Raw genomic sequence first — 15,342 nt, 5'->3', positions numbered from 1 at the left:
GAGGCTTCACTTCAAACAGAAGTCTTATGAAATATTATCTGAAAATCAAGCTGTATAATACTCCATACACTACTGAATGTCATTATATTTTTACATTCTTCAGAAACTCTGATAAATCTGTCAGTCTTCGTGGTAGTTTTGTATTGTTGGTGCCCTGTGGGTCCGAGGTTTGGGACCACTCAGACTCAGCTAACTAAAGACTATTAGTATTCGTCAGAGAGTGGAAACTCTCCGATGGCCCATTCATCTGTTAAAGACTGGAAAAGAAGCAAATTACTGCGGATGCTGGAATCTGAAACCAAAAGAGAAAATGCTGGAAAATCTCAGCAGATCTGGCAGCATTTGTAAGGAGAGAAAAGGTCATCTGGACTCGAAACATCAGCTCTTTTCTTTCCTTACAGATGTTGCCAGGCCTGCTGAGATTTTCCAGCACTTTCTCTATGGATCATCTGTTAAAGAGATGGGCGATGTATTTTTTAAATAATTCTACTCCTAACTGCAGGGCAGGTCACACTGTTTGCATGATTTGGAGAAAGACTGGCACGAAATGCCTTAACTCACTCCTCACAATCAGCCCGACACGCTTCACCTAGAATGAGTTACTTTTCAGGATGTGTTTCTTTTTAAATTTCTTTTTCTCCCACATCTGGTCCCTCCACCCTCCTTCAGGTGTACGCCTTGCTGGAGTGGCCAGTTTTCTTGGACAGCAGCGCAACCTGGATGTTGGGCAGGGCACCTCCTTGGGCAATGGTGACCCCCACCACCCCCCCACTCCACAAGTCTTCTTCTTGACCCAGGCCATGTTCCCAAACAGTTTGAGGGTCTCGGCAGTCAGGTACTCGAGCACTGAGGCACAGTGGTTAGCATTGCTGCTTCACAGCTCCAGGGACCTGGGTTTGAATCCTGGCTTTGAATCCTGGCTCGGGTCACTGTCTGTGTGGAGTTTGCACATTCCCCTCGTGTCTGCGTGGGTTTCCTCAGGGCACTCCGGTTTCCTCCCACAGTCCAAAGATGTGCAGGTTAGGTTGATTGGCCATTCTAAAATTGTCCCTTAGTGTCCTGAGATGTGTAGGTTAAAGGGATTAGCGGGTAGGATATGGGGCTGGGGCTAGGGTGGGATTGTGGACGGTGCAGACTCGATGGGCCAAATGGCCTCTTTCTGCACTGTAGGGTTTCTATGAATTCTAGATTGGTGCCCTGGTGCCCACCCACTCAGCATAGTGGCCCTTACACAGCAACCAGTGGATGCAACCCACGGGGAACTGGCTCTGCAAGGTGAGTCTTGGCCTTGGCGCGCCCCTTGCCCCAGGTTTTGCAAGTCAACCTCTCCTATTCTCACCCTGCCCCAATCCCACTTCCACACCTGCCCGGCACTTAGAAACAAAATGGTAAAATTTCGCCAATATTTTTTGAACACTGCAGTTTCTTTTTCACAGATATGAAGGATAGGAGTTTTAAATGGCTTGATAGCTTGATAGTTGCTTTTAATACTTATGATGGATCCTCTTCACATTTTTGACAATTCCTCTTAACTGTTCCAATGAATTTACATACTTTTTCTGCAAATTCATGTCCACTTTATCTCTCCAAAAGGTTCCACAAAGTTTAGGCCTGCCCCTGCAAGGTCTAAACAGCACATATTGTGTATCCCATTCCTGGTAATTAAAAATCAGACATGCCATGGAAGCAGCTGTCGTTCTACATGGGCAGTTGTTTCCACAAAATGCATCGGCACAAATCCTAACCCGGCCTCCTTCCAGGGCAAGAATTCCAGATTGTGCCCTCTGCCACTTTTGCAATGGAGAGGCTGTCCGCCACTGAGAAATCTGGGATGTACGGGAGGGTGGAATTAGATAACTGCAGGTATCTAGGGAGTGTTGTGGGGTTAGAAGATATTTCAAAGATAGAAAGGATCAAGGCCACGGGAGGTTTGAAAACAAAGATGAAGATTTTTCTAAATCAAAAGTTGCTCCATTATCTGAAGATATGCTGGTTAGGTGCATTGGCCACACTAAATTCTCCTTCCGTGTACTGAACAGGCACCGGAGTGTGGTGACTAGAGGATTTTCACAGTAACTTCATTGCAGTGTTAATGTAAGCCTACTTATGACACTAATAAACAAACTTTAAACTATGTAAACTTTGAACAACAGTAACTGATCCCCTTGCTGTGAGGATTTTCTCATGCTTGCTGTGTCTTTTTATTGCTGGCATTGATTGGGAGAAGTCAAGGATGTGCAAAAGACCTCCTGCACCCTAATAACTTCCAATAGCACATTATTATCAGTGTCTGCGTATAAAGCAGTAAACTTAGTGTGTAATATCTGACTATCACAACTCTGTCACACTCTACTATCTGTGTCGCATTTCATAGAACCACAAACAGAACTCTCTCTTGATGCTGATGGCATTCCCAATTGTGAGTCACAAAACATGCTAGTCTGAGACCTATGCTCCAGAAGAAGAGAATTCCTGGAGACCCCATGTGTTGCATAAGAAATTAAGGGGGCAATTACAGCTCTAGAATAAAACTGTGGAAAGCAAAAACAAACAATAAAATCATAGGAAATAATCAACAAATCCCGACAGGGCAGAAGCAGGCATTGGGTTTGCCAAGGCTGCACTGACAACAAACACATCCAGGCCCTATCCCCATAACACCACGTAACTCTCCTGACACTAGGAGTGGAGTTTTCCTGTCTCACCCGCCATGAGAATCATAGCAGGCAGGACAGAACCATGCCAATGTCTGTTGACCTCCGGCAAGATTTTCCAGTCTTGGGGAGAGCACAGCCGGAAAATCCCACCCTAAGGGTCAATTTAGCATGGCAATCAACCTAATCTGCAGTGGGAGGAAACCCTTGCAGACACGGGGAGAACATGCAAAAACCGAGCGGACGGTCACCCAAGGCAGGGATCAAACCAAGGTCCCTGGCGCTGTGAGGCAGCAGTGCTAACCACGGTGCCACCGTGCCACCCAATTTGGCTGGCATTTGCCTGACACTAAAATTAATTTACAACTGATGTTTGGGAACAAAAGATCAAACCCACAATATAATGCAAAGCATTTTAAGATATTGCAGATGTATATTTCTGTAAGGAAGACAGACTATGAGGTCAGAGCAGTGTTTGTTCTCTGGAAACCGAATGGGTGCAATACTTACTAATTACATCTGACACTGCTGAATTGAACAGGACAATTTATACTGAAATAGAATAGTTAATTACCTGTCAGGCTTTGATCAGTTTATCAGGAAAATGTCCCTATATGGCTAAAGCAATACTAGACAACACAATTCAGGCATGGATGCCACAGTGTTTACAAAATTACTATATCATTTTGCACAGCAGCATTTGACCAGCTACCGAGTTGTTCAGAGATGCCCTCTCTCTAGCTTAACTCAGTAATCTCTGATTTATCATTGTATGATACATCAGATCACTCCTTCTGTTAAGTTTATGAGCCATAGTTATCCAGGTGCTGCTCCAAGCCAGGCTGCAGGTGACCAGTTTCCTCGCGTTGGCGCCCTGATTTTCCACAGCTAAATCTGGCCCCTTTTACTCCAGGAGCTGGATCAAGAAACAGCGCATTGATCTGGATCCTGGAATATGGAAACCAAATTAAGTTGTGGAAGTTTTGGGAGCTGGTTCTCAATGAGGCTCATGCAATCCAACCCAATATCACAGCGATGTAACAATGGGTATGGATGACAGGTGTGGCTTGGAGTAAAATAAAAGTTAAAAACTATTGTTCCATTATCTCCTCAACTACATAAATCTGAATCATAGAATTATAGAATCCCTGCAGTGCAGCTCGATTACTGGCCAGCCCAGGACCTCCCCCCGCCCCCACAATGCTGCCCCTCCCATGGCCCGATCACAGACCCCACAACAATTCCCAGGCCAGCCCTGACTTCTCCTGCCCCGGAGCGCCCCGATGTCCAGCCCACCTCCCCAGCAGTGTCGATCCACCCACCCCCCCTCACCCTGACAGAAGTCCCCTCAACCTCCCCTGCTGACCCCTCTCCCCCCAGCCAGGGTCAGACCAACCTTCCAGGAGGCAGGCCCCTCACACCAGACCACTCCCCTACACCCAGTCTGCCCCAATCGCTGCCTCCCTCCATCCCAGACCAGTCCCCATGCAAAAGGCAGCGGGACCTCCCCACCCACCGATTGCTCTTAGGTCCCACCCACAATAGGCCTTGCCCCCTTGGCACTGCCCAATGTTTCATGGGCGGTGCTAAGGTGCCCCCTGGGCATAGATACTTTGCCCCTTGGACAATGCCAGGGGGCACAGGCTGGCACTGCCAGGGTGCCCATGCCCTCCCACCACGCGAAACCCTGAGGGGCCACGAATGCCCCCAATAATCTGGCAGGGTCTCCCATTAGTTCCCCGAACGTGGGGAACTAGTCTGAACCCCGGAAAGAAATACTCCTGGCGGGTGGATGATTCAATCAGGCCAGAGAGTTCCCAATAATCAAATTTAAAAGACATTTAAAACATATTAAAAACAAATTGAAATCACTTCCCGGTTTCCAGCATGGTCTGACTAGTGACTGTTCGCCGACTCTGGGAGATGCGCATGCATGCCCAGCGCATGGGCAAATCCTGGTACAAGACTGGCACATCTCCCACCATGACCCGTCAGGAAAGTTGTGGTTCCGGGTGGGAGAATCGCAGTCTGGATGACCTTGCTGTCTGGCATTTTACCATGACTTCAACTCTCCTTTAGGTCACAATATACATTTGGTGAGCCAGAGCGGACACAATGGGCTAAATTGCCTCTTCTGTGCCGTCACAATTCGACAACTCTTTCCCTCATTATAGCCTTTCCACCTTTGGCCCCTGTCATTGGTTCAATCAAGCTTATTCCAACTTCAGAAATGGCATTCAGTCATTCTTCTAACTACTCTGCAACCCTCTAATCTGTACAGCACTTTAGCGACCTACCCTGGGTTCTCTCTCATTTACCTGCCAAATTACACTGCTGACCCGCCCAACAAGTCTCACTCCACTCTGGAGGTTACTGGTGGGATGCGGATCCAATAACCTCTCACTGTCTTTACTGTGTTCAAATTATTTCATAGAATTATAGAATCCCTACAGTGCAGAAGGAAGCCATTTGACCCAACAACAATCCCACCCAAGCCCTATCCTCATAACCCCACATACTTACCCAGCTAATTCCACTGACACTAAGGGCAATTTAGCGCGTCCAATCCGCCTACCCGCCCATCTTTAGACTGTGGGAGAAACCGGAGCACCCGGAGGAAACGTGCAAACTCCCACACAGACAGTGACCCAAGCTGGGAATCGAACCTGGGTCCCTGGCACTGTGAGGCATCAGTGCTAACCACTCTGCTACTGTGCCTCTGGTTCTGATTCTGGTTTCTAGTTCCATAGCCTATTTCAAACAATTAATTTTGGTTTTGTATTTTCTGAGCTGTTATACAAATATCTTGTTTAATTTCCTCTTCTTGGAGCTTCTCAGAACTAATTGCGTTTACTGGACAGTAATACAGCCACATTAGTCACTTTCTGCCTCCCCATAGCTCCAGAGGAATACGAAGGTTAACAACTTCTTCAGTTGGTTAGCTGGATTCCTGATAAACACAGTGAACCATCCTTGATCTCTTCATGCCCAATCCATTTGGTGTTTCCCTGACAATAGTCTCCATTTTCCCTCTGTAGGGCACTGGTTTTCAAACTGGATCCCAGGACAGTAATGTTAATCCCCTTTCGCAGATTTGTCTATTTCTCTGCATCACTGGGAGCTAATTAAAAAATATTTCATGCAACAAGCATAGGGTTTTCCATTGGGTACCAGTTATGAACCCCACTGATCTTAATTGCAAGAATATCCCAAATCCCAGAAGGGAAACTTGGAATGTCGGTTCTTAAATACTTATGTTTGATGTTTGGAAAAAATGTGAGGAAAGTGATGAATTCTAGGTGAGGAAAGGACTCAGTCTTGTGAATTATTTAACTAACAAAACATTTATATAACTTTAAAACAGACTAAAAGAAAGGCAGTAGCAAAGAATATTTACAACAGAGAAAACCTTTATAATTAACTACAATATACTTACCCAGATAATATACTTAAACCCCCCCCCCAATCCAAGTTTCCTAAAATCCGCCTTCCTCAAAACAACATCCCATAGTATGTAACACTACAAACCAAATCCAGCAAATAATTACCACACTGAACCTGTAGCTTTCTTCTTGGAAGCTCTTCTTCTGGTTTATGGTAGAATTTATGCAATCTCAAAATTCTGCTGCTTTCTATCCCTGCCCAACAGCTCTGCTTTTCAACTGGCCATAGCTATCATCTACTACAAGCCACATGAAGGCCACTGTAGATATCACGCATGAAGGAACAACAAGAAGTTATTTCTAATGGCCTAGACTTCATGCTGAGATCAAAGAAAAAGCTAGAACATGTTCTTCCTGTGCATCCATGTGAGTGGCCTGAAGAGGTTTGGCAAGGTGTGCATGCACGTTCTGCAGGAACTTTCAAAGGACGTATGTTCTTCATAACTGCTTTCAGTTGCACCAAGTAGTCACAGGTTGCTATTCTCATCTGAGAAGATCATTGAGAGTAGGAGAAGTGTTTAGTCACTTGGATTTCCAGAACAACTGATGAGTGACAATAATTTGTCTCGCAAGAATTTGAGAACTTCCAACAGGAAAACGACATTCATCACAGTACACTCGTGCCATATCATCCTGTTACTAATGGATTAGCAGAGCGCTTTGCCCAAACCATGAAACATGCTTTGAATACAACCAAACAAATAAGGTTCACTTAACCACACCTCAACAAATCCTTACTGGTCTACCAGAACACCACTCATGCTGCCACCAAGCTGTCTTCCATTACTCATGATGAAAAGGCAGCTGCATTCTGCATTCAACCTTCTAAACCTCCAAAAACATGGCGATTGTGTAACAACAGGCCCAGGTGGAATGGTTTGAAGGCAAGGCAAAGCACAGAATTTTCCATCAGGAACAAGGAATCTTGGCTCAGAATTATTCCTCGTTGGAGAAAAGGGTTCCTGCCACTGTCCTTGTAGAGGTTGGACCTGTCCCTCACACTGTCCAGACCAGAGATGCCATTATCTGGAGGAGACATGCAGGCGAGTTGCTCCCTGGAGGAACAGATCCAATAAAATTGGAGGCTGTTGAGAATTCAGGTTCAGCCTTGCCGAGTCATGATTTTACTGCGACCTCTACACTACCAAACATCATTGGGGAAGTCAACACCTCACCCTCTGTTCAGGCACAGAAACAACCTCAAGTTCACATGACAATGATTGGTTAAACCAACCACAGCTGACATTAATGGGAAGATAAAAATGTCAGGGGTTCTGTGTGAAGATGCCAGAGGATCCCATCAGCGTGAAGATAAGATCCCAAAGGTTCCTGTCAGTGTGAAGATAAGATGTCAGAGGATCCCATCAGTGTGAAGATAAGATGCCAGAGGTTCCCGTCAGTGTGAAGATAAGATGCCAGAAGTTCCCGTCAGCGTGAAGATAAGATGCCAGAAGTTCCCCTCAACCGTTCCGAGCACTGACCTCCAGAATTTATAGCAGTGACTGACCCATTGACTGTTTCGTGTTGAACTTGTTTTAGGGATGGTCAAATTCACGGGGGAGGAAATGTTATACACTTGTTCCTTTTGGCTCACCATAGAGCTCTGCTGTAATAATCTACATAAGAAAGTGATGCAATACAATGTACAGCAGGAAACAGAAGCAGCATGTATGAGAGAGGACACACCTCAATAAAGTTACATTTGTTTATTCAGTGCTCCTCAGTGTCATTCTCCAAGTACATCGTGTTTTAGTTAGGTTAGTTCAGAGACAGTAAAACTCATATGCAGTGATATACAATTCAAACATACTCAACAGGTCTGGAAATGTTCACAAAGATACAGTTTTAAAGTGACAATGTAGAGAAAAAGCTTTCCAATCAAGAGTGTTAGAAGCCCCCACTTTGTACTCTGAATTTTCTTGATAATATCAACATTTTTGAGTGGCCTCGATTTATTAGCCACTCCAAAAAGTGATCCATACTCTCTCCAGTAAATAATCTCACATTCTTACTATACTCCTTACACACTTAGTCTGTGTGGCCAAATTCCACTCTAATCCCATTTTCAAGTTTGCTGATGACACCACCATAGTGGGTCAAACAACGACGAGACAGAGTACAGGGATGAGATAGAGAACCTGGTGAGCTAGTGTGGTGACAATAATCTCTTCCTCAATGTCAACAAAACAAAGGAGATACTCATCGACTTCAGGAAGCATAGTGGAGGGCATGACCCTGTCTACATCAACAGGGCTGAAGTGAAAATGGTCGAGGGCTTCAAGTTTCTTGGTGTCCAGATTACCAACAATCTGTGCTGGTCCCTCCATACCGATGCTATAGTTAAGAAAGCTCACCAATGCTTCTACTTTCTCAGGAGGCTAAGGAAATTTGGCATGTCAGCTACAACTCTTACCAACTTCTAAAGAGGTGCCACTGAAAGCACCCTTTCCAGATGTAGGACAGTTTGGTATGGCTCCTGCTCTGACCAGGACTGCAAAAATCTACAAAGGGTTGTAAACATAGCCCAATCCATCACGTGAATCAGCCTCCTATCCACTGACTTTGTCTACACTTCCCGCTTCCTCAGAAAAGCAGCCAGCATAATCAGGGACCCCACGCACCCTGGACATTCTGTCTTCCACCTTCTTCCATTGGGAAAAAGATACAAAAGTCTGAGGCCACATACCAACCAACTCAAGAACAGCTTTTCCCTGCTGCCATCAGACTTTTGAATGGACCTACCTTATATTAAGTTGATCTTTCTCTACACTGTAGCCATGACTGTAACACTATATTCTGCACCCTCTCCTTTACTTCTCTCCATGAACTCTATGAACGGTGTGCTTTGTACGGCACACAAGAAACAATACTTTTCGTTGTATACTAATACATGTGACAATACCTGATCTCAAGCCTTATTTGTAAAACCGGAGCCTCACTCCCTTAATGGAACATCTCAGAACCAATTTGAAAGAAAAATATAGCGAGGTTTCAACATTACTTGCCATGGTTTTTCCATGTGGCTAGAGGGCGTCTTTGCCATTATATATTTTGTCAACTGTTACTGTGGCTCTTTTTTTAAAAACAGTAAGGTTACAGCATTTAGAAGCATTGCACTGGCTCTCTGCAGTTATTTCAGCCCACGAGGTGTCAGCCGGAGACAAAAGTTCAAAACTCCAAAAACGCTGACAGATATTTCACTCTGGCTGCTACTGGAACCAACCACTTTGTCATTGCTCTGCTGCCAGGTCGGATTTATCTCGACTCTAATCGAGTCATATCAGCCTCTTACACTTGCATCTAATCGTCAGTGTTCTGGAGTGAGGGTTGGGGAGGAGGACAAATTCTCAATTAGATGTTCGGGGGAAACTGCAGTGGACAAATGGACAAAGTACGGGATGGGGATTTGGGGGGCATGTCAAGGTAAGATAAAAAGTAGGGAAGCGAGGCAATGACTATCCACCATTAATCCTATGCCCAGGAAAACAAAACGAATCACAATATCCCATCCCTATTAACATAAGGGTTGGTTGCTTGTACCTTGCAAAGCTCTCCCCATTTGGAAAACATGCATCTTTTCTCAACCTTCTAGCGTTGCATTTAACTTTATCTTCCACGTTACAACTCTTAGAAGATCACTGGTCTCTCTACTGAGGGGGTGTAAGGAGGGGAGATGTAAAAGTTACAGCGTTGAACCCCTTGTCAGCCGATAGAAGAGACAAAGGCTGATCCCAGCGACAGGCAGCAGGTGTCAGTGTTCCAAGGTCTTCAGAGTCTCTGTGCAACTAATCCCCAAAAGAACGGTCAAATCAGAATATAAAATCAAACGTGCACATCCAAAATCTAATATTTGCAGGAAAAATTATTCCACCCCTCCCGTTTTTACATCCAGAGGTCTGTTTAAAATAAATGCGTGATTTTTGGGGGGTGAAAAAAATTGCTGGCAAGTGAATTGCCCTTAATACAGAATTTTTCCCTTAACCTGGCCAGAACTCAAGGCAATTGTTATTAAAATATCTTACACACAGTTTTCTCTTGTCTTCCAAATACTTATTTCTCGACGGTGTTTATTATAAATCAGAGATGCCCAGGCTTGAAAGTGCAAAGTACGATAAACAAATGGATGTGAAACAGTCCATTAAATCCCGTTGATTGATACATCTGTTCACTAGGTGTTAAGGACAGTTTATTTTTTTTAATGTTTCCACCCGAGATATAAAACAAAAATGCTGGAAACAAAATGTCAGCGTCTCAAAATGTCAGTGTCTCCCCCATCCCCATTCTGCTTGCTGTATCGTTTAAGATGTTGCTATTCCGCAACCCCCCCAACACCTCTCGCCTTGACAACCCACTCTTCTCCCCTTCTCCCTTTATAACCTGTCACTCGCCCGGGACATCTTAACCCCCCCGCTTCCCTAATAAAACCTTACCTTCTATCTCTGTTCATCCATCTGCGCTCTCCGGCTGCTGCCCTGCGTGAAATGTATCGCTCTCTCTCTCTGTATCTTTACCTAGTCAACTGATCTGATACCACAACAGGTTGCTCACCTCACTCTGCAGCAGCGATACAATAACAAGGAAGGAGGAGAGGAGAGGAGAGGACAGAGGGCTGGAGGGGAGTGGGGGCTTCTTTTCGCTTCCAGCTGGGGATATTTTTTTTTGCTTGTTTGTTTTGCCCTCCCTCGCAATAAAGCTCATTGCTGCCTCATTCTCAGGCAGACCCGCCGCCCTCCTGTCAATTTCCCACAACAGAATGTGGCCACGGTTGAAAACAAGTCTCTCACACCGCTCACGGAACCCCCCCCCATCCCCGCCTCCTTGCCAGCCAAAGCAGGGATCCTGTGTGCTGGCAGGCGGCAAGAAGCAAAGAAAAAAAATGTGCTAAAACTCATTTGCCTGCCCCCACATCTTTACCTTCAATTAAATACAGAAATCTAATTCTAACAAACTGGAGGTAATTGGGTGTGGGTGTGTATGGGCGGGGGGGGGGGGGCGGGGTGGAGAGATGGAACCTTTAAAACCTTCAGGTCACAGTTGTATTCCTTTTCAAGTGGAGTTGCTGGACCCTGAATGTTTAAGGGGAATGGGGGAGGGGGTCAAAGATATAGACCCCCGTTTCTATAGATTTTTTTAACCGCAGCAGAATGCTAAAGTTCAAGGAAAAGGGGGTAGTTTGTGAGTTGGGCGACTGTGGGAAAGCGGATACTTTTCAAAGTACTCGACCCTCCTGTTTCACGGGGACATCTTTCACAGTCACAGCAGGCCCCTGACGATGCTAATAGATAGAAAAAAGCAAATAAACTACTCACAAGAACCGATTGCCTGCTCCCCCCACCACCAGCAGCAGCACACGTTAATGATGCTTAAATAAATATTCTAGGCTTCATAATAGAGGGAGGATCAGAGGTTAGGAATATATTCAGGACAATATTTACTTTGTTCAATGGAAGGAGTATTTAGACAGTGTGAGGCACAAACGTGCCTCGGATGCCAATGGTTTATTCGCAGTCTCAAGCTATATGGAATCCTACAGCCAAACCAAATCTGGACTGATGCCCAATTCAACTTAAAGGCTCATCATATAGAGTGGGTTATTAAACTGAGCACCCCACCCCCCTTCCCCGTTTGAATGGTGTAGGGGGATGTTAAAGATCCTAAGGATTTTGTCCCACTAGTCTAACAACTCACCGCCCCCCCCCCCCCAAACAACACTGCCAAATAAAAACAGTTAGCCAAGTCTTCCTGCAGAATGTCTGCAGGTTTCACAATTTGGCAACTAACTCTTGAAAAGTAAATTAATCTGACGTTCTGGGGTAGTTTGGACAAATATAAGGCATGGTAACATTTCAAGAATGACCACACACACACACACATACACACACACAGGTATGTGTGACTGGCAGGTCTGTCTTCACTTTGACTGATTCTCCTCGACCCTCTCAGCAAAGTGTTGACTTGCGCTGGGATACAGATCCACAAATGCCTGGCAGGTGTCCAGCACATCGCCTTGACTAATGAGTGCCGGGGGTGCTGTTCACTACAGAGGAGTGACACTGAAGCTTGACCTTGCCAAGCACAAGCAAGATTTAGTGGACAGTAATCAGGAATTGGAGTGCAAATGGATTCCCCTCCTCTCCACCCAACTCGCCCCCCCACCCACCCCAATTTGTTGATTGAAGCATTCACACTGCTAACCTGAAGCAAGCAAACATGAGAGCAAGCAGGGATGAAGGGACTATGTGTATCAGGCAGCCTGTCTCATTATAGAGTTCTTCAACCGCCGTCACATCACTGTACAGAAAATGTCTTTCACATGAGTCTTGTGGCAGGTACATCACCACACAACAATACAGTCCTATTGTCATCTAACAAAATAAGCCAACATTACAAATAGAAGAGGAGAGAATTTGGAGAGTTGTTAATGAAACTGCTCAGAGGTAATCTGTTTAAAGCTCAGTTGTGCAGTCTAGCTGCTAACCAGGGCAACCCCTTCAAGGCTTAGTGCTGCAGGGCTCCCTGTGAGATTGCAGGTAATTATAAGTGTGCACACACATTTCAGTTCAATCAGGGATCAGTGCATTTCATTATAATTTCACACCCCTCGATCAAGTGCTTGCTCTTTGCTTTCTCTTTTAAAAGATTGTTTAGCACCTGTAACTAAGGGTGATGTATGGAGTATGACAGACCTGTTATGCAATCAAAACTCTCTCCAGGGCTTGAGAATAACAATCCAGGCGGACATTGCAGTGCAGTGCTGAGGGAGCCCTGCACTATCAGAGGTGGTGTCTATTGGTTGATACGTTAAAACATAGAACAGTACAGCACAGTACAGGCCCTTTGGCCCTCGATGTTGTGCCGAGCTTTGTCTGAAACCAAGATCAAGCTATTCCACTCCCTATCATTCTGGTGCGTTCCATGTGCCTATCCAATAACCGTTTGAAAGTTCCAAAAGTGTCCGACTCCACTATCACTGCAGGCAGTGCATTCCACACCACAACCACTCTCTGAGTCAAGAACCCACATCGGACATCCCTCCTATATCTCCCACCATGAACCTTATAGTCATGCCCCCTAGTAACAGCTATGCCTACCGAGGAAATAGTCTCTGCACGTCCACTCTATCTATCCCTCTCATCATTTTATAAACCTCTATTAAGTCGCCTCTCCTCCTCCACTCCAAAGAGAAAAGCCCCAGCTCCCTCAACCTTTCCTCAGAAGACCTACACTCCAAACCAGGCAGCATCCTGGTAAATCTCATCTCCTCTGAACTGAAGCAATGACCTCCAGCACAGTCTCGAAGGCAAGCAGATGAACTGTTCCAGGTGTCCTGGCCAATATTTATTCCTTAATCAATATCTCTTTTGCTATGTGCAAATTGGCTGCCACATTTCCTACATTGCAACTTGTAATTCCCCCTCCTCCAGGTACCATGTCCTAAGAGACCATTGGCAACCATGGATTTCCACTGATTTGATTTGATTTATTATTATCATTATGTTTTGGGATACAGTAAAAACTATTGTTTCTTGTGAGCTATACAGACAAAACATACCATACATAGTGTACATAGGGGAGAAGGAAAGGAAAGGGTGCTGAATATAATGTTGCAGTTACAGGTAGGGTGAAGAGAAAGATCAGCTTAATATATGATAGGACTTTTTAAAAATCTGATGACAGCAGGGAAGAAGCTATTCTTCAGTCGGTTGGTGCATGTCCTCAAACTTTTGTATTTTTTCCCCGATGGAAGAGAGTATGCACAGGGTGTGTGATGTCCTTGATTATGCTGGCTGCTTTTCCAAGGCAGTGAGACGTGTAGACAGAGTCAATGGGTGGGAGGCTGGTTTGAGTGGTGGATTGGGCTTCATTCACAACTTTGTGTAGTTTCTTGCGGTCTTGGGCAGAGCAGGAGGCATACCAAGCTGTGAAACAACCAGAAAGAAAGCTTTCTATGGTGCGCCTGTAAAAATTGCAGAGAGTCGTAGCGGACATGCTAAATTTCCTTAGCCTCCTGAGAAAGTAGAGGCGTTGGTGAGCTTTCTTAACTATAATGTCAGCATTGGGGGACCAGGACAGGTTGTTGGTGATCTGAACATTGAGAATTGGGTGGGTCCATGATGATGCGGGGGGGGGGGGGGGGGGGAGGTCAACTTGTTTGGCCACGTTTATGAATGCATCTTCCATAGCCATCAAATCCTGAAGTGGAACTTGAACCCAGAGGGAGGTACACTACCACAAGAACTCCCAACTTGTGACTACGCTTCACACAAAAAATAACTTCATTGGCTGTAAACTGTTCTGTGGTGTCTGGTTGTTGTGAAAGACACTACATAAATGCACATCTTTCTTCTTTATTCCATTGGTTAGACAGCTTTAAACACAGGACATCTATGGCACAGAAAGAAATTATTTGGCCTGCCTATCCATTCTATCCAGGCCTCTTGCCTCCTCTGTCTCAGAGGAAACAGCCCCAGCTTCTCCAAACAGAAGTAAACTACTGTGGATGCTGGAACAAAAACAGAAAGTGCTGGATAGGCTCCAGTATTAGCAAGAGATATCACCTGCAAAATGTCTAGGACTGTAACAAGTGTCACCTTAAATTAAATTCTGGAATGAGATTAGCAACTTCAACGTGCTGTAATCGAGGCAAAGCTAACACACCGAATAATCTGAGAAACCAGACTCCATAATTGACAGGAGCTGTTTGGGGTTTAACTCCTACTGTAGGAGTGACACCTGAGACAACTCACCACAGTGCCTTCACATCAACCACTCACCATAGTGCCTTCACATCAACCAGTTTGGTTTTAAGTTAAATTTTAGTTTACCACTCAGTTAGGATACATACAATCTACTCAGATAATGAACCATAGACAAGTTATAGCACAGGATGAGGCTATTTGGCCCACCTTTGTTCATGCTAGCCCAAGGACACTCAAGTGCGCTTTTTAATCCCACCTTCCTGCATCTGGTCCATAACCCCTGTAGCTTGCAGTGCTTAGGGTGCAGATCCAGGCACTTTTTAAAAGAGTTTCGAGTCTCTGCCTCCACCACCAACTTGGGCAGTGAATTCCAGACAACCACAACTCTCTGCTGAGAAAAGTTCTTCGTCATGTCCCCTCTACACCTAATGCCACTTATCTTGCATCTACATCCCCGGTTCTCGAATTCTTCACCGAATGAAACAATTTTTTCCTGTCCACTCAATCTCTTCCTGTCATCATTTTGTACACCTCTGTCAAGTCACT

At 45.1% G+C, this 15,342-nt stretch overlaps 1 protein-coding gene across 2 annotated transcripts in view; it reads right to left on the bottom strand.

The window, feature by feature from the left end:
- The window catches only part of LOC145354647 (equilibrative nucleoside transporter 4-like), a 241,243-nt gene that overhangs the window by 97,456 nt on the left and 128,445 nt on the right, over positions 1-15,342 (bottom strand). The window contains exon 1 of one of the 2 annotated variants that reach the window (XM_080206078.1): positions 10,528-10,560. The exons of the other annotated variant lie outside the window; for it this stretch is intronic. The gene's annotated coding sequence lies outside the window, so the exon portion shown is untranslated. Of the gene's footprint in view, positions 1-10,527; positions 10,561-15,342 lie in introns of those variants that run through there. 2 annotated transcript variants of the gene reach the window in all.

Source organism: Carcharhinus amblyrhynchos, chromosome 18 (genome assembly GCF_965287045.1).
Source record: "Carcharhinus amblyrhynchos chromosome 18, sCarAmb.v2.hapA, whole genome shotgun sequence".
NCBI lineage: Eukaryota > Metazoa > Chordata > Chondrichthyes > Carcharhiniformes > Carcharhinidae > Carcharhinus > Carcharhinus amblyrhynchos.
The sequence above is the reverse complement of the archived record's forward strand: the minus strand, read 5'-3'. Positions and strand labels throughout refer to the sequence as shown.